This window comes from Pezoporus flaviventris, unplaced genomic scaffold (genome assembly GCF_033815535.1).
Source record: "Pezoporus flaviventris isolate CSIRO_AGI_PZ_B2104156 unplaced genomic scaffold, CSIRO_AGI_Pfla_v1 ptg000005l, whole genome shotgun sequence".
In the NCBI taxonomy this organism is placed as follows: domain Eukaryota; kingdom Metazoa; phylum Chordata; class Aves; order Psittaciformes; family Psittacidae; genus Pezoporus; species Pezoporus flaviventris.
Genome location: NW_026892553.1, coordinates 12764254 through 12778057, shown reverse-complemented (window position 1 = coordinate 12778057; position 13804 = coordinate 12764254). Strand labels below are relative to the sequence as shown.

The 13804-nt window shown below is 46.7% G+C and overlaps 1 protein-coding gene across 6 annotated transcripts in view; it reads right to left on the bottom strand.

Moving 5' to 3' along the window:
- The window catches only part of STAG2 (STAG2 cohesin complex component), a 77574-nt gene extending 64887 nt beyond the window's left edge, over window positions 1-12687 (bottom strand). For 3 of the 6 annotated variants that reach the window (XM_061446089.1, XM_061446092.1, XM_061446093.1), the window contains exon 1: window positions 12452-12687. The gene's annotated coding sequence lies outside the window, so the exon portion shown is untranslated. Of the gene's footprint in view, window positions 1-11095; window positions 11222-12451 lie in introns of those variants that run through there. The other 3 variants (XM_061446095.1, XM_061446096.1, XM_061446090.1) reach the window with 2 other exon arrangements.
- Window positions 12688-13804: the final 1117 nt, after the last annotated feature.

The following is a 13804-nucleotide window of genomic DNA, read 5'->3' as shown; positions in this document are numbered from 1 at the left end:
GAAATAAAACCCCCATTTTCAAGAAAGGGAAAATGGATGACCCAGGGAATTACAGACCAGTCAGTCTCACCTCCGTGCCTGGCAAAACCTTGGAGCAGATTCTCCTGGAAGGCATGCTAAAGCACATGAAAAACAACAAGGTGCTCGGTGACAGCCAGCATGGCTTCACTAAGGGGAAATCCTGCCTGACCAATTTGGCGGCCTTCTATGATGGGGGCTATGGAACTGATGGACAGGGGTAGAGCGGTTGACACCATCTACCTGAACTTGTGTAAAGTGTTTGACGCTGTCCCACAAGACATCAATTTGATAGATGGACCACTCGGTGGATAAAGAACTGGCACGCAAAGAGTTGTGGTCAATGGCTCAATGTCTGGCTGGAGATCAGTAACGAGTGGTGTCCCTCAGGGATCGGTGTTGGGACCGGTCTTGTTTAACATCTTTGTCGCTGACATGGACAGTGGGATTGAGTGCGCCCTCAGCAAGTTGTGTGGTTCGGCTGATACACTGGAGGGAAGGAATGCCATCCAGAGGGACCTCGACACGCTTGTGAGGTGGGCTGATGCCAACCTCATGAAGTTTAAGCAAGGTCCTACACCTGGGTCAGAGCAATCCCAGGCACAGCTACAGGTTGGGCAAAGAAGAGATTCAGAGCAGCCCTGCGGAGAAAGACTTGGGGGCGCTGGTTGATGAGAAAATGAACATGAGCCAGCAGTGTGCACTCACAGTCCAGAAAGCCAACTGTATCCTGGGCTGCATCAAAAGGAGCGTGACCAGCAGGTCAAAGGAGGTGATCCTGCCCCTCTACTGTACTCCCGTGAGACCTCACCTGGAGCATTGTGTGCAGTTCTGGTGTCCTCAACATAAAAAGGACATGGAACTGTTGGAACAAGTCCAGAGGAGGACCACGAGGATGATCAGGGGACTGGAGCACCTCCTGTATGAAGACAGGCTGAGGAAGTTGGAGCTGTTCAGCCTGGAGAAGACTGCGTGGAGACCTCATAGCAGCCTTCCAGTATCTGAAGGGGGCCTATAAGGATGCTGGGGACGGACTCTTCATTAGGGACTGTAGTGATAGGACAAGGGGTAATGGGTTAAAACTTAAAACAGGGGAAGTTTAGATTCGATATAAGGAAGAAATTCTTTCCTGTTAGGGTGGTGAGGCACTGGAATGGGTTGCCCAGGGAGGTTGTGAATGCTCCATCCCTGGCAGTGTTCAAGACCAGGTTGGATCGAGCCTTGGGTGATATGGTTTAGTGTGAGGTGTCCCTGCCCATGGCATGCGGGTTGGAACTGGATGACCTTAAGGTCCTTTCCAACCCTAACTATTCTATGATTCTATTCTATGATTCTATGGGAGCTTATTTTCAACAAATCATAGCTTCTGCCTACAGCAGATGAGTTTCCCCAGACCTGACTTGTACAATGGTGAGGAACTGAGCAATAGTTTCTGATCGATCAACAGTAAAGCCTTTCCAAAACACCTAAGGAAGCCAGCATCTTCTCAGCTAGTTGGAAAAAATCAGAAGATTCCACATCATAAAAATCACTCTGCAAGTCTTCTTCCGAAAGAGGAAGAAAACAAAATGCTCTGAACTAAGCCTAAAGTGGAGAGGAGGGGCAAGCAAATTGTTCAAGCATTATCTGGCCTATTTCTCAGGATCTCTAAAGGACAGTATTAATATTTCATGAAAAAGGATATGTCTGGCTTATCCGTCAGGTACTCCTGGAGATGAGACCCATAGCCTCAGCATGCCCCCAGAAACTCAGAAGCTATGAGGGAGATAAGTTGAGAGGAATGGGCCTGAAGATCATTGCACAGAATGGTCCACATTCTGTAAAACAGGATAAAGACCTCACGTATAGAACTGGCAGTGCAGCTTCCATAAACCATGGAAAACTCAAGAGTGCAAAGGCTTATAATAAGATCTAACCACAACAGGCTGGTAAGCGTCCAACTGAAGGAGGAGGTCTAACAGGGTTTTGACAACAGCATCTGATTAACCATGCTAAAGCTGGAGGGAAATCTTGAAGGGAGGAAACTTCTACAACCATTCCTAAACCCTCCATAACCCCTTCCACTTAATACCTGCAAAACTTCTAACTAGCATGTAAACCAAAACCAAAGAAAAATGTACATTATCTTCCTGCCAGCATATATTAATGTTAATCACCAGCAGTCTTGAATTCTTTGCCGAGCTCTAATTGACAGCCTATGCAGTATTTTGGGAGGGGGAGAAGGCAGAGGACAACAACAAAACAGGTAACTACAAAGATCAGAGGACTGCCTCTGGAACTGGCATATTGCCCAAGTAGGTTTTAAGAGTAAGATCAGGTAGAAAAGTAGCAGACCACAGGAGGGATCAAGTTTCATTTTCCTAGACCTACAGTTGTGGAAAAAACTGCCACTACTGTTGGACCAGGCAACTGATATGACACTTCAAATGCTGAAAGAGGCAATGCCCCTCAATTCTATATTCTTATACTGTCAAATAGTCCTTACTGTGAAGAACTGAAAAACTTCAGTAAGTTTCTTAAATCCCCAAGCTACCAACAACACAGACTCACTCCTGCATCCAAAAGAACCACTACAATTTTTCCATGCTTTTCATTGGAGATAGGGGAAAACTAAGCCCATTTGTAGGATTATGCAAGAATGCATAAATCCTCTCGGTAAACAAAACTTCCCTAACCAGTTCTGAATGCAAGGTATGCTTCACCGAAGTTTTTTTCCTTTTTGTGCCAAGGGGATACAAACCAAGAATTTCGTTCTGCAGAGATTGTTCTTCCATTTGGGAGGGAATATGAAGAATCTTAATACCTGACCTCCTGTACATGAAGAGGATGACTTACGGTATTTTCTTCTATCCAGTGTTACTGTAGTTAAAGTTTCTAAAAATGTTTTTGACATTTTTATATCATACTGATGTATACATCCTCTCCTGTGCCACCTTAGAATATTTTTGCTTGCCAGCAGTTACTGGTCTGAAGCACTAATATACACTCTTGTAAGTACACAGTTTTATTAACTTCCATAAAAACACTGCATTGCTGAATAGAAATTGAGCAGTATAACCAGAAAGACAATGCAATACAGCAAGAGAAACAAAATGCCTAAAGGCTGATTTTTCTGATTATGTCTCAACTGTCAGGCCACAGGTCTTCTAGTTTACAAAATCTGCTCTATTTCACAGTAGAGTAGTAATACAGGATACACACACAGCTACATTCACAATGCTTTTCGATTCATAAACATCTAAAAAATAAACAAATACCAATATAAATGCATCAGTTTTGAAAATACAGCTTATCAAAACTAGTCAAATGGAAGCCCACCTAATAAAACAAAAGCAGCTGAAACACGGAATATTGGAGAAAAAAAATGTAACCTTGCAACACATGAAAAAAAAAAAAAAAAAATCCATTACCACTGAAGTATTTGCCTTAATAAACCATTTCTGTGTTTGGTAAATCAATACACAAAAGCCAGCTTCACCTTTTTTTGGCCAACTGTTTATTAGGCAAGTAACAACAGACCTGTATCACAGATGCCAGAGAGATACTTGCGCAGCTCTCCTTTCTGGTTACCATAGTTTCAAATGAACTGTAAATTTCTAGAAATAATACTTATGAGGAGGAATAAAAATATCAGTGCTTAAATACAAAAACTGAAAGAAGGAATAGTTTTCACTGGTACAGAACGACACTGAAAGTGAACAGGTAAATGCTTAGGGAAGCAAGTTTTATTTGCAAGACCTGGTCATAGACATGATTGTTAAGCTTGAGCATGGACAGTAGGAGAAGAATAAGAATTAATTAAATTATGAACATCAAAGTCTTCCCTTTCCAACTAAATCATATCCTTTACCTTAAATCAAGATACAACAGCCTGTATCAATTCTGTCTCCTGCCTTTCTGCCATACGCACAGCACTGCCTTATGGGAACGACCACCAGTGCACAGTCCCAGTTTAAGAAAAGTTTTTATCAAGTTTCTGCAGTTTTCTCCCTTGGAAAAATCATCCTAGTTAATCACTTCCCTGTTTCTAAGAAGATCAGAAGTGAAATGACAAATACTGCAAGTAATTCAGGATGTACCACCTTACTACTCAAATTATTTGGCCACTATACCCACACCTATAGAGAATAACTTATTCCAGAGACTCATGTCCTAAAATCCCCTCCAAATTAAAAACTAGACACTTCAAATGCACGCTACATGGATTACAAAACTGTGTTCCTGACATTTACTACTTACACTGGTGTTGCAGTAACTTCAGTTATCTATACAGTCAACTGCCTGCAGTAAGATAATAAAGTAACACATAAAAAAAGGAAAATACGCATCTTAAATACTGACACCCCCTACATCATACAAGCTCTCCTCATACGCAACACTCCCTGCTGGAATATTACACTCTGACAAATAAAATCAGCCAATTATACTACTTGCATATTATCTGCTTACTAAGATTTGCTATGGTCCAGATTTCCAGAGCTGATCTTTCTTAAGGGAAGAACTGGGAGTTTTACCCAAAGGAATAACAGGTAACAGTAACAAAGTAGACAGGGAAGCCTTATCTTTAACAGCTTATTTTTATTTGCAGACAAAGGGCAATCTTTTTTTTTCCCCAGATGAGATGCTACAAGGAAGATATTATTTACTAAAAAACAAACAAACACAAAAAGAACCACTTAGGCTGAAATCCCACATTAAGTAAAAAAAAAAAAAAAAAAAATCAATTTCAGCCATAACCAAGAACTGCAACATTACCTCCAAATCAAAAATATTCCTATCTTTCTAGGCAGATCACACGTATTATTAAGCAATGCGAAAATAACTGTATTAAGACCTCTCTGCTGCGTGACTACATGTACATCACCACATCTTCCCAGAAAGCATCAAACTGACAAGCGTGTGTACTAAATGACACTGTCACTAGGTGGGAATGGGGTATTATGGGGAAGGGTGAAGCTGCAGGTACGGTTACTTGTCCTGCAGATCATACAAAGCTCACATGCTGGAGAGAAGTCAAGCAGCATTTCACCAAACCTTGGCAGCAACTTGAAGCCAATTTTGGAATGGGATCCCAACTAAATAAAACACACATTCTTAAGGTTTGTTGCTTCCTTTTTAAGTGGTTCGGAAGTATTTTGTAGTTTCTGAAATATCAGTATATTTGATTTCTTTTCATTATTTTGCTAGTAGAAAACCCTGAAATTTGGACTCCAGCTGTAATTATTGCTGTAGACCACTGCACGGAGACATCTGTATTACATGGCAACATGAAACACTTGAGACCTTTTCCAAAATGTAAGCAAGATGTTACTGGCTTGCCCTATCAACACTAGAACAATGGGAAGAGACATAAAAATACTTTCCAAGCCACAACACAGAAGCTCTAACAAAAAACTGCTGTAGAAAACAAATATTCTTTCACTGACTTCTAAGTGCCACACATACTCCTTCATGCTAATCCAATGACTAACCTTTACTGAAATAAAAGCATAGTGAAGTAAAGATGTACAAAAGGTTGTGTAAGGGCAGAACTAATATGCCGTCAGATTCAGAACTGTAAGAAAATAAAACAGTCATTTACCTAAAAAAAAAAAAACAACCCAAAACCCACCAACCAACACAGTCATCTCTAGATACTTTTTTCTAGGTGGGCATTGTGATTAACTTCTCAATCACAGATCACAATCTACCCTCCAATATATGCCAATCTTCTTACTTTTACTTGCTCTTCTAATTTTATTCCTTTATTAAAATAAGCCCTCCAGAGGGGGAGGTTGGAGCTAGTTACACAACCAAAAGATGTACAGAATAGGCAACAGAGTGCATGCCTGGACATAAAGGGAGTATGTGGACAAAGCAGCTACAGATCAGCTAACTTGATTTTCCTCTTAAGTTACAATAAGATAAGATGTAACTGCATACAAATGCAGTTCAATACATCCTTCACTTCTGACTCAAACTAGCATAAAGAAGTTTAAAAACAGCCTGTGCCTGTGCTCCTCCATACTTCCTGAAATGCCACTGTATTTACTGTGGAGCCAATAAAGGCCAGGAAAAACTGACACATGAAAGCCAAGGGGTTATCTTGGGAGATCAAGCTTCCCCATATCGGTATCTCAAAAGTTTGGTGCCAGATCTCTCCTCAGATCTGACTAGTTGCACAAAAATGTTTGTGAGCTGCAAGGAAAGAAATGCCTTACTTTCCCTTTTTCACCCAAGATCTCACAGGTCTGAGACTTTCTTAATAATGCAATACTTAGAGATACAGATACTAAAAAGCACTAAAGCACTCTGTGAACTATTGCAATGCCATAACCCAAGAAATTTTGGACTCTTCTTTGTGAACCCAGCCATCAACCTGATAGGATCAAACAAAGACAACAGAGTTTTTTGTACTGATATGTGAACAGTGAAATATCTTCCTCAAGATAGAAGCCAGTCAGACAATAGCCCCTCAAGCTTCCCAACTCGAACAATTCAGCATTAGCCCTACATTTGTTTGTGGTGATCTAACCATCTTCACAAGTTTCTCTTACACCATATTCATTCTCCCGCTCTACCACCTCAAAAAAAATCCAACTTCACCAGATTCTTAAAAACTCCAATACGGGAAAACTTGAAAAAATTAATTCTAATTAAAACAACAGATTAAAAAAGTACATTTTAATCTCCAACTCTCAAAACAGAAGTTTTCACTGTACCACCCGTAAGTAAATACCTGACCTTGTTAGAAGTCTCATCAGATTTCAAGGCTTACCCTTAAATCACAACCATATAAAACTTCTTGAGAGCACTTTTTTTTTTACCCTAATATAAAAAGCCAACTGAAGTCACTGGACTAATCTTCAAACATGAAATCTGTTCACAGAATGGTGCAATAGTTTTAAATGGTTTACTCCAGAAAACAGTCTTTTAGAAAACACAAATGCTTCAGTTATGCTGATGTAATACTGCCAAAGTTACCAAAAGCTCCTCCCTCACAAATTTCCTTTACCAAAATCAGAAATCCATGTCCTTCTACCTCCATGCACTGGCCTCCAAGTATGGCTCTCCCACAAACACCCTTCAAATGCCTCCGCAGCGCCCCCTGTGGTGCAGGGGCAAGGGCAAAAGAGAATAACGCCACGACAAACCACAACCAACCCAGACCTGCTCCAGAAGAAGCCCAAACCTGAACAGACCATAACAAGTGACTTGCCACACTATAAATAAGCTCCTTCCTGGCAGGAAGGACTCTGCTATCTTAACCGGGACATTTTTTCTGCTTGTAGCCCCATTTAATTTCACCTCTGTCCACAGCCAACATTACAACAGGGTGGGGAGGCACGAAGAGGACCAGAGCAGACCAAACCACAGGACTACTAGCACCAGAAGAGCTATGGGACCATGAAGAACTCCCATTTTTACTTACCCTTTGACTTTACAAGTGGAGATGATCTAAAACGTTGGATACTGTTGAACCTAAACCAGTGCAATAACCCTGGGTGCCACCATTTAAGTTTTGTGATGCATACAGGAAAGAGCTTTTCCATCCCTCCAGTCATTTGTTGTATATAAGCTTCGTATTTTCCAACCTAAAACTCCAATTCCCCGTTCACCCCTGTTCCGCAAGGACTAAGTTACCACTTCTTCTTCTTGTCAATGATTCTTACATAAAAGGAAGGTGAAGCTTTCAGAATGTGAAGTGTTTAAGTGCTACTGAGAAAGTGAGCAGCGCTTATTTAAGAGTATTAAAGTGTTAAGTTGATGGATGCTTTCAATCACTTCTTTCCATTACAAGACAAATACTGAAGCAGATAAAGCTTCTATATGAAATTCTACCATCTATCTGAAAGAGACACAATCTACAACACATTCCTTTTCCAATATGTTTTCTTAATTCTTCAAACACACACACAAAAAAAAAAAAACCACCATCAAATAAAACCCAAACCCACCACTACTGTATTTTGGAAATTCACACCTACAATATTCTCTTAAATTTTCAAACGAATCAGAGATTAAATGGTCACACTGAAGGCAGAGATCACACTGAGTTCCAAACCTCACGTCATTCAACAAAACACAGCATTTCAATAACACAACCGAGAAGCATGACTAACCAACAGAAATATTTCCTTACTTTTGGGGATTCATTTAGTGAAAATAAGCAACCAAAGTGTTTAAGGCTTCTGTAAAACATACAACCTGTTTATGCTGGCAACACAAGTTCCAGAAAACTGAATCTTTCCTGTATTTGCCTGCAGCAAAACAACTGAGACAGTAACACCACAAATGAAAATGACAAATTGAGGATTCTCAAATCATTCTAAATTTGAACCATAAGTGACAGAGAGCAATCTAATTAAAAAAGTTCATCATGTTCTGATGTGCTAACATTATTTCATGATTTGACTAAATCTAACATAGCTGCTCCCACCAACAGGAGCACACACTTTCAAGTGGTTAGTTGCCTGCAGCTATTTTCTACAGGAGACTGTAGTAGCATGTAATATTCAAGAGAAGCTGTCTACATTACTTAAAACGTAAAAAAATAAAAAATCAGTGGCTGTTCATAAGTTATACTGAAACAAAATGAAACTTTGAGAGCATTTCACTGACAATTCTATTTACACTCCTTCCAAGCAGAAATTATTTCATTGCGCATATTTATGCCTTTAAAGACTTTAACACGTAAAGCTAGAATGTGACATATTTATGGAATCTGAGTTACATTAACAGCCAGCTAATTGAATACTATTTTAAAGATGGAATGCTCTTCCAAGGAGCACAATCCATTTTTAAACCAAGTATTTTAAATAAGTTATGAACCTACCAATTTTTTGTCATTTCACAGAACCCATTTAAAAAAAAAAATTAAAAAACCCAACAACATTAAAATATCCCAGTAATTTTCAGCTTTTGGTTGCAAAACATCAAAACGTTATGTCTAAAAGATCTGTGTGTAAATTTTAACTGATGTTCTTAAATACAAGTTTAACTAATCCTTACACTGCTTATTGACTTTAATCAGTATTATCTTCCTGAAACTGCAATAAAAAACTGTAAATGGCTGAAAAAAAGCTCCAAAAATTGAATTCTGGCTTAAGCACATAACCTGGGGAATATCTGAGCACTAGGAAGTTTCACAGGAAGACTGAAGAATTTCTCCCATGCCATACTTCCACGCCTTTGTTTGAATTTAAGCCGATACAACATCCAATGTTAAGTGCACAGTTAATACAACTAACAGAAATTTACGAGTTTCCCTCATGGGTTGCATAAAACCCACCTGTAGATGACGCCATTAAATGTCACTGGTTTTGCTAAGCACCACCCACACGAGCCCTCCGCTAGATCAGAGCAAGATCTATCTGTCAGATATCGGAGTTAATGCCAACTTTTCTTTGTATAACTTTGAAGCATTCTTAGCCTTTAATTAACCAGAACGGGATGGGGATTCCCACCCGTTCAGCTCTGCTGCTGAAGGTTTATGCTACCAGAATAGCAGATGACTTCTCACACTCTGCTTCATTGTGTAATTAAACTGTCATCATGGGTATAAGGGAAAATACAGTGTTACCCAGCAAAAAGCCCCCATACGAGAACTGCGGCATTGTGATTTTGCAACTGATCACCACCAAGATTTAGCCAAAAAATGAAAAGTGGTGTATAATGAGCAAGTAATATCAGGTAGAGAGAGATTAATGTCTGCCAACTGCACAGTCACTCGTGGTGTTTATTTACTTGCACATAACCAATCCGCCTGCACATAGGTATTATGTAAGTCCCGGACAGCTCAATAGTAGACAAACACTCCAGGAATAATAATATGTGGATAAACAAAGTACTTCGGGAAAAAGAATATTAAAAAGAAGTAATTTCAAATGACCAAACATTATAAATGAGAAAGAAATCATCAGTCACAAATCGAGACTGAACTGCCCACAGTTAGCACTGGGACTATGCTTGAAGAACATCTTGCTGCGAGACGTGCCAGGAACTCTAGTTCCATTTAGAACAAGACTCGACAAAACTCCCGGACCGCGTACAGACGGCTGTCCAGGGAAGAGACCCAGAAGGCGTTCTCCTGCCTTGCCCTTCCAAAAAAACCCAGCCGAACAGGGACGGCGCGGCCGCGAGCTGCAGGCGGAGGGTGACCTTCGCCGCCGCTCCCCGCACGTCTCGGGCCGCCCCAGCTCCCCCGCGGTAAACGGAACCCCGTCGGGCCCCGGAGGAAGCCACCGCCTCCCGCGGGGGCGCGGGCCAATAGGCGGCAGGTGGGGCGGCGGCCCGAGGCGGCGGAGCAGGCCCCGTCGGGGCCGCCTGTGACGCACTTCGGTAACCCGACTCCCCTCCCCGGCGGGCCCGCCGCGCTGCCATGGCCCCTCCTCGCCCCACCGACGAACACGGCAGCGCGGGCCCGGCCCCGCGGGTTACCTCCGGGCACGCCGGGAGGCGGGGGAACGCCGGGTCGCAACGGCGGAGAAGACCGGACACGCCAGGGTGTGGCTCCGGGAAGCACACGGGAAGAGCGAGGGGGGCACGGGGGGGAAGGTAGCAGTGGTGCCGGGCTGCCGAAAAGTCATTAAATAAACACCAAACACACGCAGTAACTACAGCACCGGACTCGGTGGACATCGGAACTTTGTGTTAACTCCAGACACCGCATCCCGTGGGAAGACAACAGCGAGACCCGAGCCGGCCCAGTGCAATAAATCAATAAAAAGCAGCCAAAGAGGGAGCCCAGCGCCTTCGCTCCCCGTGCTCGGGGAGAGAAAAGAAAGGAAAATAATTCATTCTGAAGTCGGTCGGTCCAGGATTTCGATGGGACGGGACAGGCTCTACGACACTATCGGCGATGGAGGCAGAGCGGCGGGGCTGGCACCCGGCAGCACCGGCACCCGGGCAGGGAAAGGACACCCGAAACCCGGGGCCGCCCAGCCCGGCCCAGTCATCTGCCGCCGCTCTCCTCCCGTCCACCGCCTCCCTGTCCCTCTAAGTCCCTAACCACGGCAACAACTGTGTATTTTTAATCTGTGTAGAGAAAATAAGCGCCCAGAAAAGGAGTAACACCAGGAAAGCTCTCGCTTCCTACCTGGGCAGGGTTCAGCTCAGTTCAGTGCGTGCCGAGGAGGAGGGGGTAGAGAAGCACTATCTAAAACAAAAGTGGCGCCAAAACCCCCCAGTAAGAAGCATTCTTCTTCTTCCTCCTCCTCCTCCTTTCCCCCCCTCCCCCACCGGGGCCGGCGAGAGCCCAGCGGGGTTCCTGCAACACGCGGCTCCCGGCACCGGGCGTCCCCGGCACAAGTTGGCAAGCGCCCTTTCTTTACCAAAAGAAATAAATAAAACAAGCCGAACAGAAACGGCCACAACTCTTCCTCTCGGCGGGCAGCCGCCCAAGAGCTCGCCCAAAGTCACTCGGAGGGGAACACTCGCTCCACAAAGGCCTTCCCCGAGCAGGGCGCCAGGGGTGGGGTGGGGGTCGCCAGCTCTTTCGAAGGAGCCAGCGAATAGCAGCGGGGGAGAGGCGCAGGTCAGTCCCTACGTCCTCACTTGGGCCGAGGAAGCTCGCTCCTTTCGGCCCCGTCACTCGGGAAGGGGCGGCCGGAGCTGCACCAGCTCAGCCGAGACGGGGAAGAGGAGGAGAGAGACTCCGGTCCCTCGGCACTTCCCTCCGAGGAGAAGCCGCCAGGCGCGGGCTGGCAGGAAGAGCCGAGCTGCTGGGCAGCGGGAAGGAGGGTCAAGGGAGCCCGAGCGAGCGCTGTCAGGGCTGGGAGTTCCCTCTCCCCGGCCTCCTCCGACACCCGACCCCGGGGCACCGGCAGCCGCCCCACCATTTTCTCCTGCGTGCCGCGCGGCCCAGAGCTCTGCCCCGCCGAGCGCGGCCCGCTCCGTCCGCGGCGGCTCCGATCCCCGTCCCCTCCCTCCGCACTCTCCGGGCGGCCCGGCCCGGCTTGCCCACACACACACACCCCGCACACACAATGCCCGAGTCCTCCATCTTGCCAGCAGCCCCCGCTCGGCTCGGGAGAAGGGGGGAGGAGGAGGAGGAGAAGGTGGTTCTCCATTTTAGCTCTCCGCGCACTGGGCCCAGCCTGCCCGCGGCCGGCTCTGGGCAGGAGGCACGGGGCTCCGGACGGGCAGCGGGGGCCGCTTTCGGCGCCCTCTCGCTCTCTCACTCGCGCTCCCGCTCGCTTCCCCCCTCCCCGCCGAGGCGCGCTGGGAAGGGGGGGTGGGGAAGCGGGGGGCTGGAGTGTTTTCGCGGCTCGGCCCCGCCGTCCTCCATCTTGGCTGCGCGGAGTCCCTGTGGCCAGCCGGCCTAGCGCCCCGCGCCGTCCTCGCAGGCCCGGGGACCGCGGGCCCCGTCCCGGCTTCTCTCCGCAACCACGCACCGCGATCCCGAGTCCCCCCTCCAAACTTCCAGAAGCTTCGCCGCCATTTTCTAACTTACCTTGCCCAGTGTCGGCGTAGGCAGCGAGGAGGCCCAGGCGCGTAGCTCCGCTCCTATACCCGCGGCCCGGCTGCCGGTTGCGCGCCCGGCCCGGCCCGTCGCGGAAGCTCGGCGGCGGCGGGGGCTGTGCGGGGGGCAGCGCGGGGCGCGGGCAGGTTGTTTAATTTGGCGGCGGCGCTGGGGATTGTTTGGGGTGTTCGCTGCTCGGCGGCTCGCGACCGAATGGAGGCCGCAGGCGCCACCTGGCGGCCACCGAGCGGCGCCCGCTCTCCTGGGCGTGGGGCGACACCTGCCGGCGGGCCGCGGGCAGGGCCGCGCCGAGCGGGGTAAACAAGGTGCCGCGCATGCGCGAGCGTGCGCGCGTCCCGTGCCCACTCCCGCCCGCTCGCGAGTGCGGCCGCCTGAGGGGAGCGGGGCGGAGCGGGGCGGGGCGGGGCGGCAGCGGCTCCGTCTCCAGACCCAACCCTGCCCCAGCCCCAGCCCCAGCCCCGGCCCGTGCGCGGCCGCGGGAGGGGGGAGGCGGCCCAGTTGCTGGCTGCGCTCTCGGGGCAGGATCGGATGACCGAGGCGGGCGGACAGCCTAAAAAGGAGCGAGAGCTGCGGCTCCAGAGGCGGGTTCGGTCTCACACGGGCACACACGAGTGGGGCCGGGTGTCCTCTGCCTCGGAGCACAGAAGTAATTAGAAAATGATTGTTAAGCTGAGGCAAAGTTCAGTCTTTATAAAAATAATGCATTAACCGCCTGCAGTGTCTCCTCGCTGTCCTGTCCTGTTAATGGCAGGCCCTCAAAAGGTGGTAACCGGGGCCCAGCCGCCACGTTCTTCACAGAGCCACCCCAGCTGGTCTGTTCTATCTTCATCAGTTCTGCGCTCAGGAAGCCGAGTTGTACGCAAGGGAGTCTATGGTTTCCAAGATAAATGTACATTTGCCCACATGGCTGCAGGGTGCCTTATCTTGAGGACACCAAGCTTGTGTGGCAGTGCAAACAGAAGCAACGTGGCTGCCACTGGTGGTGTTTCGTGTGGTTTAGAGCGTTCTGAAATGTTCCCTGCTTCTGCCCATCACTGAGCACCTTCCCAGTTCAAATCAGGAGTTGTGCCTAGGCTGTGTGTGGCTCTGTTTTCTTACCTGCATGAACCCAAAGCAATCTCATACAGCCAATATAGAAAACTTAACTAGATATAAAATTTGTGGTTCTTGTTTTTCCAAGCATGGATCTCAGTAGTTTCTGCTAGCTTTTTTTCTCTGTATTGTGTAATGCTGAGCACATTACTCATGCTGAATAGTTGCACACAAGCTTATAGTTAGAACAGTCAGCACAATCATAGAAATCAGCTTGGTTGGAAAAGACAC